Here is a 13,098-nt window from a genome sequence, read left to right as displayed (position 1 = left end):
GAGTGGAATACTCATACAACTCAACTACATCTTGAACTTCTCTTCTAAGACCACTCATAAATCTAGCTACCTTTTCTTCTTTACTTTCAAATTGGAGTAATACTTTGAGAAGCATGGACTCCATCATTTTAAAATATTCATTCACACACATAGACCCTTGTTGAAGCCTTTGGAGCTTCAAAAGAGTCTCCCTCCTATAGTAGGAAGGAACAAATCTAGCGCACATCAAAGTCTTAATGTCCATCCAAGAGGTCGCGGGTGGCTCTTGGTTAATATTGTCCATACACAATTGATGCCACCATGTCATGGCATAATCTTCAAATTCTAAAACTACTAAATCTACTTGTTCTTGATCACTAACTAAATGAATATTGAAGATTTGGTCCACTTTTTGCTCCCACTCTATGTAGAGGTTTGGATCATTCTCCCCCTTGAACTTTGGAATCTTGATTGGTGGAGGTTGTCGTTGTGGGAGTTGATTGCGCCTTCCACCACCATCATAGTCGCGCCTTCTTCTTCTTCCACCATGGCTAAAGTCCTCAGAAGAGGACATCCTCCTTCTCCTCTCCTCTTCCCTAAGCTCAAGTCTTGGGATGTGCTCTTGTAGGAAGATCTCACTTTGCCTCCTATCCGCCCTCAATTGGTCAAAAGTTTCTCTCCTACTCACTTCCATCTCATGTAAGATGTTGGCAAGGGTCATTTGTTCACTTTCTTGAGCCATAGGAGTCCCCATGGGAGGGGAATAAGGTGAGGCCGACTCCTCCTCTTCTTCTACCTCCAAGATTGGATCCATATTCATGTTCTTACACCAAAAACTCACCAAAAACCGAGACAAGGAAGAGGTTAGCTAACAAACAATTCCAAACCCGAGACCAAGTGTGGTCTTCTCAAGCACCCAAGTGTTTTTGATCACACTCCCAAAGCACACAAGCAAGGCTTGCACTCAAAAACCTTCCAAACAAGTGAAAACACCTTTAAAGAGATGAAAACCTTTTCAAAGCTCAAACAAGTGGCTCGGCCACAACACTCTAGGAAGACAAGGAAAAGAAAACTACTAAGACAAAACAAAGATTACCTAAAGACAAGCAAGCAAAGCTAAAAAAAACAAGAAAGTTTAACTTTTAAGGAAACTTGTTTTTAAAGACAAAACTTGAACAAGACTAAAACAATGAAAAGCACTTTTAAGGACTCTATGGAAAGCATTTGAACAAGCCAAGATTATACCTCAAATTATGCATACACTATGAAAGATCATAACTAAGTCAAAGCATGGAACTAATTTGCCAATATCACCCAAAATCCAAGTATAAAATTTGGTAGCATAACACCTAGTAAAAATGGCCAAATGGATTCATCAAGTAATGTAAAAGCTCTCGGCCAAACTGTTTTTGATCATGAAAACACTTTTTCTTTTCAAAACTAGGTACTTAAAATGATGAGAAGGATGTTTTAGGGTGTCTTGAACACTTAGTTCCTTAAAATTAGGTCAAAATCAATTTCAAGGAGCATACAACAACATAAGGCATACATCTCGTGCAATAGTTCAAAAACTTAGAAACAAGAACAAGAAAACTCAAAGAAACATATGATAAGAGACTCAAAAGTAGCTAGGAACATTTTAAGAAGACTTTTAACATGTGAAGAAAAATTTTGGCATGGTAACATTTAAGCAAGTTCTCGACCAAAGGAAACTTAAGCACCAAATTTTCATGTTTTCACTTCACCAAACAACATATATCAAGAGATAGAGATTTTAGATACTTTAACCTCAAGTGAAGTGGAAAAATTATGTGCACACCAACTTGAATCACCAAAAACCAAGAGCTACCCCAAGCCAAACAAGCCAACAAACAAAGGTTAGCACAAGAAAAACACCATATTCAAAATAACCTAGGCTCTAGATAACAAATGATGAAGGCTTATCTTGTTTTCTTTTAGAGTTATGAATATGGTGAAGTTGTTTAAGAAAACTTTTTTTGAAAATTCCCACTGGACATTAAGATAGCATGCTATCTAGATGTGAAGGTTCATTTCTCAAGCTCATGAAAGGAAGAAGAGAGTTGGATTCAAGTTAACACACACACACACACGTATTCAACAATACTTAAAGAACAAATGAAATAAGTAGCATTAAAAATGGAAAGCATAGAAGATGGAGCATGGAAGAAGCATGTCACTCATAGGGGGGGATCTAAGCCAACCAAGCCCTAGAGATGGGGGATGGTGCCGCCACTTGCAAGCAAGATAAGGCAAAGGTGAGTTCACTTATAGGAAGGAGAGCTCACGGAAAAACAATAGTTGAAACACAATAGTTTAGCAATAAAATGGTCAACCCTTTTACAAGACAATGAGCACCCTTTAAATAGGAGTCCATAGGGGTCCTTTAGCAATTACAAAAACACGGAATGGACTAACAAGCAAACCCTAGAAACCTAACACATGTGCATTCTCGGCCAAGTGATGGATTATGATTGGTGGATGCATTCCCATGAGAATTCTAGGCCAAAAGAGGAAGGAGACCACGTAGCCTTCAAAGGAATAAACCAAAAAGGCAAAAGGAGACAAGGTACATGTCTACTTTTGCTTTTGCTTTATGCTTTTTGCTTTCCTCTCTCTTCCACATCATCCAAGTGCTCCAATCATCATGTGCCACCTAGCCCTGCTCTACTTCTTGTTGAAAGGGGGAGCTACTTCAACTTATATGAAGATGGTTTTGATGATGTCCAAGGCTACACTTCATATGCATTACTAGTTTAGAATTAGTCTTGTTTTAGTTAGGTTGTGCATTAGGCTATTTGTATGAAATTATCAGATGTAAATCAAGCCTGCATTAAGTTGTAATTAACCATCACATTCTTGCTTGTGCAATCATAAATTGATTAGTTGTTTAACTAATGGATTAGTTGTGAGTACTGCACTAAGGTAGTGAAAATACACTCACGATAATCGATTAGGTAAATTCCTAATCCATTAATGACAGCAGAGAACTCTGTATAAAAGCTGTTTTCTGCAATCTGTTTGAGTTAGAGAGAAAATTTACAGATCACTGAAATTCATTCTGAGAAACAGCCCTCTGAGAGACACAAAGTTCTTGAGCATTCTGGAAGATCATTCAAGTGAAGATTCAAGGAGATTGATGGTTGATTCTACCTTGATGGGTCTAGCTTGAATCTAGGAGCAAAGTGACAAATCTGCACAACATAGGTGTATTCGTTTCTTATTTATTTTGATTGTATCTCTGATTACAGTTGCTTCATTGTGTGAAGTGTAGGCCTAGGTGCAATTGCGTGGATGCATTGCTCCTAGGGGGAGTTCTTGATTGGTAGATCAAGTTCTTGGGTTTTAGGTTCTAGAATTATATAGGTGTTCTTGTAATTCTTGGATCCTAATTGTATTAGTGGAATCCTCCTAAGTGGGTTTACTTAGGAGAAGACTGGACGTAGATTCTTTTTGAATCGAACCAGTATAAACTGTTGTGTCTTGGTTTTTCTCTTCTCTTACAATCTTTCTTAATTGCCTTAAATAGTCCATTAACACATAACTGTGAAATTGATTAATTGGGTTATAAAACTTAAAGACTCTTTCAAGATTCAACTTAAACAAGTGAAAGACTCATTAATCAATTCAGATCACTTTCTGGGTTGAGCTATTAGACATATCTGTTTTTTAACACTTCTTATTAATTATCTACAAAAATAAGACAAACAAGGATTAGCATGTTGGTTTAAGTTAATCTAATCTTGGTCAAAAGGTCTACTTGGGTCAAAGTCAACAAGTCAACCAAAATAAGTCAACTTTAAACCAACCTAGGGAATTCAAACTAAGAAATGCAAAACAAAGATAAAGATGATGGAATAGAAGACTCCCCTCTAGACATGCTTCTAGTGATCCTTCTTGAGGGAGCTTCTAAGGAGGAGGTGGTGGTGGTCACGCCTTCATCACAAAACCCAACCTTTTTTCATTCCATGGCCTTCGTCGTCAACACCAACAAATTCGGCACACAAGAACAAATAAAAAAACAACAGCCACTACTTTTGTTGGTGTCGCTCCAATACTTTCGTTCAAAAGGAACTTCCGCACTGCTGCTCTTCTTTTTGTTTCGCTCCAAAAATTTGATTTTTCTCAAAAAATATGATTTTTGTGAGAACCGTTTTCGCTCCAATGCTTTCGTTCAAAAGGAACCGTCGCGTTGCTGCTCTTCTTTTTGTTTCGCTCCAAGGATTTGAGTTTTCTCCAAAAATTTGATTTTCGCTTTCGTGGGAACCAGTTGTGTTCACGCCCACGCGCCCCTCCATTTTGTCCACTCTAACACTCAATTATGGCGCCACATCACACACGTTGTAATAATTCATAAATAAAAATTTAAAAGCCACATCACCATGATACGTTAGCGAGTTAAAAAAGATTAAAGTAGGGAGTTAAAGTATCATTACCCTTGATATAACATGTCATTATAAGTTGATGATTTGACATTGAACTATAAAAGAAAAGTTGACCATTTTTTTTATTTATTTTAAATTACCTAATTCAGCATAAAAAAAATAGTTAAGCCAAAATAAATTACGGGAGTATCACTCGAAAGTATGGTGATGCATGCAGAAACAACTTCCAATTGAAATTTCTGAAATATATATTTTATATTTTGAAGAGTTATTTTTTCGAAATAAATGGAAGATAGATTGAGAAATTGGTGAGGTATATGTGAAGAAATAGTTAACATAAATGCCAATTGAAATTTGATAGAGAAAGCTTCAATTACTTTAGACATCATGCATTTCCAGGAAACAATTTGATATGTATCGACCTTAGGAGGTGTCTATTGGACCCAGAGAGATCAATAATTGCATTGGGTACTTATAATTTTAATGACTTTTTTTCTTCTTCTTCTTTTAATACTCATATTAAATACGTTAAGTATCAATATAACTTTTAATATATTAGTTAAATTAATATTTTAAAATTCATCGATCATATATTATTATATATGAACAACCAGTCGCGGAACTTGCACAAAAATTTTAGGGGCGCCAAATTAAATTTGTTAGATCTATTTTTTTTTTAATTAGAAAAAAAACTTCTATTTTTTCTTTTCATTTTCTCTGCTTAAAACAAGCACACATTATAGTAAAATTCAAAAAAATATCACTATCCTTCGTTATTATATCATACCAAATCATGAGTTTAGTTAATGTCGATGCATTTTTTTTTTCATCTTTATCACAAACCTTTCTCTCTCCAAAAAAGAATCAATTCTTTTACTCTTTATCATACTCTTTCTAATATAAATTCATCACTTCCCACCTATTAAGAGAAAAAAATAAAATTTATATTCACAAATCACAATTATCACAATGCAAAACATAACAAAACCCGTACAAATTTAATTAAATAAGCAACGCTGTATAAATTCAAAACTTTTAAAAAATTTACCATAGGCAGCATAAAATCCCTAAATTTCATAATTAAGGGTTATAATAATTTTGGAAAAAACTATAATTAAGGTTCATACAAATTTCATAAAAAAAAAATCCTAAAATCATAATTAGGGTTTATACTAATTTGGGATAAACTTAATTTGGAAGTTGGAACAATTAGAAAATTACAAAAACGAAGCTATTGATTTTGAACAACAAAGTACATCCTAAAAAGAATAATAAATTTAACATATATAAATTATAATAAGATACTAACCTTGATATGTGAGAGATAGATCATCCAAGAATGTATACTTCAATCTCAAACTATGTATTCCCCAACCTCTGTTTATCTCTTTTGTATTTATTTTTTCTCACACACTTTCATGATAATTTACATGATGAAAAGTTCTTATAGTCAGAAAAAAAAAAACCTAATGTCTTTTATAAATCAATATCTTCATTAAACTTTTTATTTTATCTTTTATTATAATTTTTCATAACATAAATTTAATATAAATAATATATAAATTTAATTTTAATAAATAAATAAATATATAAAAAAATAATTTTCAAAAATTTTGAGGGAGTCGTGGCTCCCCTATGTCCCTAGGTAGTTCCGCCGGTGTGAACAATTACGTATGAAAAAATAAAATTAAAAAACATGAAGAACCAAACTTAGACAAAAAAAATATGAAAAAAAAACTTTCTTTAAAAGAATTAAACAAATCCATAAGTAAGGAGTTGATACATATCAAAATAAAGAAAAATTTAAGTTAATGATAAAAGATACAACCACTCAAAATAAAGTCTATTATAATTTGAATGGTTAAATATGTTTTTACTCCCTTAGTTTTTAGTGAAAATTGAAATTAGTTCTTTTTTGAAACTCAATTTAGTCCATGAACTTTAGAACTGCGTGAATTTAGTTATTTTAACTAAATTTTGTTAAGTTTATTTGACATTTCAAACATGTTTCATGAATAGTTTCTTAGCTAAAGTTGAGGCGAAAATGTATCAAACTGTATAAACAACTCAAATGATATCATGAAATGCATTTGAAACGTTAAATGAACTTAAGAAAATTTAGTTAAAAGGATTACATTCACGCAATTCTAAAGTTGGGGGATTAAATTGAGTCAAAGTTTCGATAAAAGAATAACTCAAATTTTGTAATGAAAGTTAAGAAACTAAAAACATATTTAATCCTACTTTTAATGATTTATTTGAGACTTATATATTTAAAACATAGATTACTTTTGTCCCATTTTTACTTCTTCCATTTTGATCTACAAGTTTAAAATTTGACAATTTTAATCTCGTTTAACATATCTTTTATTTTTGCTAACAATTTTAATATCTAATAATCCATTAAGCCAATTTATTTCAAGTTAGACAATAATGAATCTTCATAATTTTATTTTTTTAATATATTTCATAATAATGTATAGAATTATCACCTTATAACACGTATGTTAAAAATTACGTGCTTTAACAACATAACTAAAGTTGTGTGATTTTTAAAATGTGTGGATCTGAGTAATTAAAACAAAGATAAAAAAATAAAGTAAAGAAAAGCTAAGATAAAAATTGTGTACTTCTTTTAAAAGATAAATAGATGAAAATCAAGGAATGAAAACCAACATTGCTATGCTAGATTGGAAAGAAAAAAAAATACAACTAAAACCTTCACGTTAATGAATATTTAGAATTTTCTATGACTGGAATGATTTTAAATTTCTTTCTAGGATAACAAGATGAAAAACAAATCTTGAGTGTATTATTACTTATATTTTCTTAAAATCAGTTAATAGTTAAATTATACATAAAATATCGTTAAAAAATATAATATCATAATTTGATAAAACTAAAACTAAAAAAATATTATAATTTACAAGTTTTTAACATTTAAAATACCCATAAAAATCAAATATTTAGGTTAAAGGTTTTAACAGTATATAAAATATTCTTTGAAAGTACTTTTTAAACTAATTAATTTATTTCATAGATTAACTTAACTCGAAACTGATTTTGTGATTGAAATGGACCAGACACTACGTAAAACTTTATTTAACTTCAATCTATATGCAATTATTTAACATAAGTTAAGCACCAATTTTTGAAACTTTAGCATTAGAATGATTTTTGTATGACGTGTATTTAAATCGAGAAGGCATGGAGGTTTACTAAATTAATACACTAAAGAAAACGTCTCATCTCAACCAATTTTAGTGACTAAATGTTATTACTCATCATAATGACTAATTTAGATACCAATCTACAAAATAAAAAATTATAAAAAATTATTGGTTACTAAATAGTTATTATTATGAATAAAAAATTATAATTGGTTTCTAAAATTTAGCTATTAAGATTTTAGGTACCAAAGAAAATTGGTCCCTAAACATTAGCTATCAAGATTTTTGTTACGATAGAAAGTTGGTTTCTAAACTACTCTTTGATTAATTTTAATGACCAATTTAGTGACCAATTGAAGTTTTTTATTCTTAATAGTGATTATTTTAGTAATAGTGACTAACAATTTTTGGTCATTCAAATTGGAGGTTAATGAGACATTTTCTTGATATAAAAAGATGAGTTAAATATGTTTTTGGTTCCTTAACTTTCAGTGAATTTTGGAATTAGTCTATTTTGAAACTTTGAACCAGTTTAGTCCTTCATCTTTCAAAATACATGGATTTAGTCATTTTAATCAAATTTTGTTAAGTTTATTTGATGTTTCGTACGCATTTCATGATTGTATTTGAGTTGTTTATACTGTTTGACACATTTTTGCTTTAATATTAAGTCAAATACTATTATGAAACGCACTTGAAAGATGAAAGACTAAATTGGTCCAAAGTTTCGAAATGGACTAATTTCAAAATTCACTGAAAGTTAAGGGACAAAAACATATTTAATCATAAAAAGATTATTTAAATAAAGTTACGTGGTTAAGTACAAATTAAACATTCAATTACTTTCAATGATGTAAAGAGGTTAGGGACATGGTTGGAAAATTGAAGACAAACAATAGAAAAATATTCATCAATAGATAACTTGATATTAAACTTATCCTAATTTTTTTTTTAAAAAGAAAAAGGTTTATGAATATTTTTATTTTTATGTTCTTCTCAACCAGTTTATATCTACCAAAACTAAAACTCAAACTCGTCCATTAGTCTCAAGATTAAACCCATCATAATTTTGGATAATTTTCTTTAGTGGATTAATAATTTGTTTTATAACGTTTTCTCTTTTGCTAACTAATTTTCATTTACCTTTTGAAAACTTTGAAACCCATTTGAGAGATGACTTAGATTATTCCTTTTTTTAGTTACACAGAACGCAAAATGATGTTGATTAAACTTTGCACTCTAGATTATTCCACATTAAGTAATTGAGTGTATAATTTATTCTAGGTTGAAACAATTATAGCAACCTATAGATAGATAAAAGAAAAAATTAGCTGAATTTTGACCTAATTTTATTATGGATATATTGATATATAAATGATATCCTTTCACAATCAATTTAATTAAAATTGAATTTATCAATGCTAATCCAAAGACACTTGAAATTGTTTGTTTAGATTTTAAGCTAAATTCAGTAGGGTCCTCCAAATATTCTCCATTGTTCATTGCTTTTAAGAACAAATTTTTGGAGTGAGATTCCAATAAGCACTATGGGTCCATCACTAGTGTGTATTCCAAATCTCTCATTTTCTACTATGGTCCTTTCTCCCACATCTCACTTTCATGATACAGATGGAAATTTTAAAACCTAATCCAAATTCAATGGAAATCTAAAAAATTAAATTTGAATTAAAATTCATATTTAAAGAAAGTCAAGTTAAATATTTTTAAAGATTCAAATTTAAATATTTAGATTAAATTTTAAATTCAAATTTATATTTAAAAAATAGTTGGGATATCTATAAATTAGCTTAATACTGGTTTTATTTTGTTTTTTCAAAATCAGTTTTAAATTTAAAGTAATTTAAAATTACTACATATTTTCTAGAAGTGATTTTTAGAATAAAATTTATTAAAATATTTCATAGAATATGTTACTAATTAATAATTTCAAAAGTAAATTAGATTTTGGTACATGGTAATACTTTATGTAGAATTAATTGCGCAACCTTAATTTGAGTGCTTAATAGGAATGAATATTATATATTTTAAGAATTTAGTTTTGATATGCAAGTAAAATACATATTTGACTTTTAAAATCTAATCTATATTTAATATAAATAATTAGATTGAAATTAAATTTAACTTTAACTTTTCATGAAGAATTTCATGAAGAACTTGCAGCAAACAAGTCCAAAATTATTCATTCAATGTTTTTACACGTGTTTCTATCTCTCTCTCATAGTCTCTAACATTTCTACATGCCATAGACAAAAGTTCACATAACTTACACTCAAAACTTTACATGTCAAGAAGAAAAGAAGTCGAAAAAACACAAAGATGAGCATTAGTTATAAGATTAGGCTCATCATGAAATGAATTTTTTTAAAAAAACTCACTCGTATTCCATCCATATTTAATAAAATAAATTATATTTAAAATTCAGATTCATTTAAGTAGATTAAATTTAAAGTTTTTTTTAATTCAATATAAACTAAATTAAATTCAGATTAGATTTACTTTGTCAATTGAATAAAATACGACTGTTGGGAATCCAAATCTGAGTTTGTTAGGAAGTAGAGAATATTTAAAAAGGGAAGAAGAGTCTAGAAACAAGATCTTTGCATTTATGGCAACAGTTTTGAACCAATCAATTATGTGTTGCTGGTATATTTTGGAGACCATGTTTTGATTCCTAATACCATCTAGGTTCATCCGTAATTGTGCTGCAAGCCTTGGTGTTTGAGTTTTGATTTGGCCATTATTTCACAATCAGTTTTGATTTGGTCTTTAATTTTTTACCATTGTTCACCATTTGCAAGCTCTTTTCCCATCTATAAATAGATGTCATTTGCCTCCTCCAAGACAAACCACTTGAGCTTTCATTCTCCTCTCCTATATCTTTTGTTCTCTTAGTTCTTCCTTCCTCTTATTATTTTCGGTCTAATTACTTACTCGTTTTAGAGTATCTTGCTAGTTCTGAGATCCTCGGAAGATCCGAGAAGTTCCTGTTGTATCTTGGAGGACTTGCGCAACATACCATGGATAAGTCCTTAAGGGCTGTGATTTTACACGCCTCAAAAAATACCCTTTTGTTCGTGATTTGTCAATTATTTACAACAATCTTAAGGACTTATGACTAACAACAACAACAACTCTACTACTCTAGAGAATCAAAACATTTTCGGAACTCAGACCGTCTTTGCGAAACCATTTCCGGATGTATCAAAAATTGAGGTATTCTCTGGGCAGAATTTTCGATGCTAGCAAGAACGTGTGTCTATTCTTTTAAACATGTATGGAGTAGCTATGGCTCTCTCAACTTCAAAACCTGACGAATCTAGTGCCAAACAAGTTAAAGATTGGACTCATGCAAACAAGGTATGCCGACACACCTTACTTAGTGCCTTGTCTAATGATCTGTTCGATGTGTACTGCTCATATAAGGAAGCAAAAGATATTTGAGATTTGTTGATTCTCAAATATATTATCGAAGACGTCGTCTGACAAAGATTCGTCATAGGGAATTACTACCGTTGGGAGATGATCAACGAATACCACAAGCTACTTGAAGATATCAAAGCAGAAAAAATACTTCTGCCTGATGAGTTTGTTTCAGAACTTCTGATTGAGAAATTGTCGTCGTCTTGGATTGACTATAAACAATTGAAAAACAGGCACAAGCAAATGATGCTTCAAGAGCTCATTACACACATTATAATTAAAGATACCAATAGGAAGGAGTGTGCTACTACAAGGGCCAAAGCAATATCTGCAAAGGCAACGTGGTAGAAGACAAACCTACTTCAAAAAGGTACGAGAACAAACCTAATTACAAAAGAAAAAATGACTTTCAAAATTCCCGTCCCAATGGATCTAACCCCGTCTTTAAGAAAAAGAGTAATTGCTTCATATGTGGAAAGCCATGCCATCATGTACCTCAGTTCAGGCGCAGAGCAAGAAATGACAATCCTCCTATGGCAAATATAGCTCAAGAGGAAGATACTATAGTTGCGGTCGTTTCTCAAGTAAATCTGATGACCAATGTGAGCAAGTGGGTGGTAGACTCTGGTGCTACCAGGCACATCTGTGCAAACAAGAGTATTTTACCTCCTACACTAGTGTAGGGGATGGAGAAGAACATGTTAATTTTGGTGATTTTAGAACAACTCCAATCCTAGGAAAAGGAAAGGTTATTCTAAAACTCACATCTGGGAAGACTCTGGCCTTGAGTGATGTGCTACATGTGTCCTCTATCAGAGTTAATCTAATCTCTGTAGCACTATTGGGAAAAGTTGGGGTTAAAGTGTCATTTGAATTTGACAAGATTGTAATGACAAAAAATAATGTTTTTATGGGGAAGGAAAATTGTGATCAAGGTCTCTTTGTACTCAATATTTCAGAAATTATAAATGAATCATGTTCTTCTACTTATATTGTTAACTCATGATATGTGACATGCTAGATTAAGACATGTGAATTTCTCGTATGTTATGAAATTGCAACGACTAGGATTAATTAATATGCATGATAAACAAAGTGGTAAATGTGATGTATGTGTAGAATCCAAAATAACTAAGAAAACATGTTATCCTATAGAACGTCAAACTGAATTATTAGGGTTAATTCATATTGATCTAGCTAATTTAAAACAAACCATGTCAAGAGGTGGTAAAAATTATTTTGTAACCTTTATAGATGATTATTCTAGATACACCAAAGTGTACTAAATCAAACGTAAGGATGAAGCTTTTGATGTGTTTTTAACTTATAAAGCGGAAGTAGAAAATTAAGAGGATTAGATCAGATAGAGGTGGTGAATATGTGTTGTTTAATGACTTTTGTGTGAAAGAAGATATTATCCATGAAGTAACCCCACCATATTCACCTGAGTCTAATGGAGTAGCTGAGAGGAAAAATAGAACTCTTAAGGAAATGATGAATGCCATGCTTATTAGTTCTAGTGCACCTGATAACCTTTGAGGAGATGCCATTTTTACTATATGTTTTTTACAAAATAGGATACCTCATAAGAAAATGGGTAAAACTCCCTATAAGTTGTGGAGAGGTTATCAACCCAATCTTAAATATCCAAGAGTCTGGGGGTGCCTAGCTAAAGTAATGTTACCCGATCCTAAGAAAAGGAAAATAGGCTCCAAAGCCTCTAATTGTATGTTCTTAGGTTATGCTGAACATAATGCTTCCTATAGGTTTCTTGTTCTTAAAAGTGATGTGATTAAACATAATACTATTGTGAAGATAAAAAATGTTGAGTTTTTTGAACATATATTTCCTTTAAAGGTTAATGATACAGTCGAACAACCTATACATAACAATAGTGATGCCATATGTGAGGGTTTAAGAAGAAGTAAAAGACAGAGAAAGGAAACTTCTTTTGGAGATAACTTTTATACATATCTAGTTGAAAATGATCCAACAAGTTTTTTAGAGGCTACTAGTGCTCCTGATGCAAAACAGTGGGATAAGACTATTAAGACTGAAATTGAATCAATTAAGAAAAATAATACTTGGACCTTAGTAAATTTACC

This window comes from Vigna unguiculata, chromosome 4 (genome assembly GCF_004118075.2).
Source record: "Vigna unguiculata cultivar IT97K-499-35 chromosome 4, ASM411807v1, whole genome shotgun sequence".
NCBI classification, from domain to species: Eukaryota; Viridiplantae; Streptophyta; class Magnoliopsida; order Fabales; family Fabaceae; genus Vigna; species Vigna unguiculata.
The sequence above is the reverse complement of the archived record's forward strand: the minus strand, read 5'-3'. Positions refer to the sequence as shown.